Source organism: Perca flavescens, chromosome 13, assembly GCF_004354835.1.
Source record: "Perca flavescens isolate YP-PL-M2 chromosome 13, PFLA_1.0, whole genome shotgun sequence".
Classification (NCBI taxonomy): Eukaryota; Metazoa; Chordata; class Actinopteri; order Perciformes; family Percidae; genus Perca; species Perca flavescens.
Genome location: NC_041343.1, coordinates 32,391,588 through 32,394,626, shown reverse-complemented (window position 1 = coordinate 32,394,626; position 3,039 = coordinate 32,391,588).

Sequence of the window (3,039 nt, the reverse complement as noted above, 5' to 3'; positions counted from 1 at the left end):
ACAAAGTGCATTGCATACAATGAAAACGGTCTTTTTCTCCATTCTTATTAGTCCTACTGATTACATAATGAACCGAAATGGAGAGCACATGATTTCACAGAAATGTCCGACTGCTCCTTTAATAATAGCTTTCAGTCTGAGAAACGGAGCTTTCTTCTCCCAGCAGACAGATGTACGGAGCGCGCTCATAAAACAAGAATGTCTAATAGTGTGTGTGTGTGTGTGTGTGTGTGTGTTGTATAACCTTTGCTGTAATCACATTATATCATTAAATCATCCGACTCTCTATCTGTCTTGTAGCTCATCCGAAACATAACACGTTATAATTCATTTTCTTCTATTTAACAACACGTTTTTTAAAAAAACAAGGCTGGTTGAACATTGTATTTCAATCTTTAACAATATAATATCTAAGGAAAAGCCATTAAAAAATAATACATTTAAAGGTATAACCAAACTCCACCAGACTCCATGTAAATAATCAGGACTTTTAGAGTGTATAGAGCCAGCATATCTCCACCAGACTCCATGTAAATAATCAGGACTTGTAAGTCTCTGTAAGATTGGGAATGATTGAGATTTCTCTCGGCACAGCTACCAGAAGACTTCACACTTTCAGACAGGTTGCTCACCTCACATCTACGTCTTCAAGCTCAGTTGGAGCTTGGTCCCCTAATACTGTATCTCAAGTCTCTTTTATATAGACCTTAGTGGTCCCCTAATACTGTATCTCAAGTCTCTTTTATATAGACCTTAGTGGTCCCCTAATACTGTATCTGAAGTCTCTTTTATATAGACCTTAGTGGTCCCCTAATACTGTATCTGAAGTCTCTTTTATATAGGCCTTAGTGGTCCCCTAATACTGTATCTGGCTGGGGGAATGCATATTAATATTAAAAAACGTCATAAAGTGACATTTTCATGCCGTGGGACCTTTAACTGTCTATGGTGTATCTGTGTGAGTTGCGTTCCCGCAGGGGTCATGGGAAGCATGAAGCCGGTGCTTTACGCAGATTTCCTCTGAAACGCAGATAATCTCACATGTTTGTGATCTGGATTACGGAGATGATTGAATCCTAAATCGGTCTGAAGGAAGCGAGGAAACATCGGCGTCATACATTTTGGTTTTTAGGCTTCGTGTGAGACGTTTTTACATTATCAGTGCTGCAGGATGTTCCTCTGTTAAAGCTGTGACTTCTGTATGGGACTGCAGTGTTTTATGTTTTATTTTATATTTTATATTCTCGTAATGCTTCTCAGTGACTGGACAGTAAATCATCCTGCAGCTAAAAGTACAAGCTGCCTCGAAAAACCTTTATTAATCCACTGGTTGCTGACAGAGCCCTGCAGATAATGTGGAACAGATGATGGCCACACACACACACACACACACACACACACACACACACACACACACACACACACACACACACACACACACACACACACACAGACACACACACACACACACACACACACACACACACACACACAGACACACAGACAGACATACATACACACACACACACACACACACACACACACACACACACACACACACACACACACAGACAGACACACACACACACACACACACACACACACACACACACACACACACACACACACACACACACACACACACACACACACACACACACACACACACACACAGACACACACACACACACACACACACACACACACACACACAGACACACAGACACACAGACAGACATACATACACACACACACACACACACACACACACACACACAGACACACACACATACATACACACACACACACACACACACACACACACACAGACACACACAGACACACACAGACACAAATACTCACACACACACACACACACACACACACACACACACACACACACACACACACACACACACACACACACACACACCCAGTGAGTGTTTCATCAGAGCGAGTAGCTCTCCTAAACACCTCCAGCTCGTTTATGACAGGGCTGAAAAATTAACACTATCATAATTAAGAAATGTACATTTTTATCAGGTCATAAGTGACTCAGTGAGCGTGTTTACATGCACACTAATATTTAACTAATATTAATTTTTCAGAAATAAGTATTTTCTGATTAAGATATGTGTGATATGTGTTGGTATTATTCAGGTTTTAGGAGCATTCTTTTGACATGTCGACAGCACATTCTCAATCTGCGTTTCAATCAGGTTTTTTACTGCAGTTTGTCTCTTTTATATAGGCCTTAGTGGTCCCCTAATACTGTATCTGAAGTCTCTTTTATATAGACCTTAGTGGTCCCCTAATACTGTATCTGAAGTCTCTTTTATATAGACCTTAGTGGTCCCCTAATACTGTATCTGAAGTCTCTTTTATATAGACCTTAGTGGTCCCCTAATCTGACTGTATCTGAAGTCTCTTTTATATAGACCTTAGTGGTCCCCTAATACTGTATCTGAAGTCTCTTTTATATAGACCTTAGTGGTCCCCTAATACTGTATCTGAAGTCTCTTTTATATAGACCTTAGTGGTCCCCTAATACTGTATCTGAAGTCTCTTTTATATAGACCTTAGTGGTCCCCTAATACTGTATCTGAAGTCTCTTTTATATAGGCCTTAGTGGTCCCCTAATACTGTATCCACTTTGCTCGTTTGAAAGCCTCATTAAGTGAACTTTTCATGCCGTAGGACCTTTAATTTAGATCTTTGTGAGGATGAATAATTTGTTGTTGCAGTACCGTGTGTGGCCACTGGCTGAGTGGGGGCGCTGCATCACATCTATTAATACAGGTTTCTGACACGACTTTAAAACAGCAGGAAGACCTTATCCGATTACCTGCTCGGTTTATTTATTTACTTTATGTCTAAACTCAGAAAGTGTCCGATGAAACGATGCCAACCATCAGAGGAACTTTCTCCGCCCACCCGAGGATCTGCGCTCTGATTGGCTGTCTCTCTTCCCACGCAACAATAAACACAACAGCAGGTTACTGTTGCTCTGCTGCCGACAGCATGGTGAGCATTTCAACT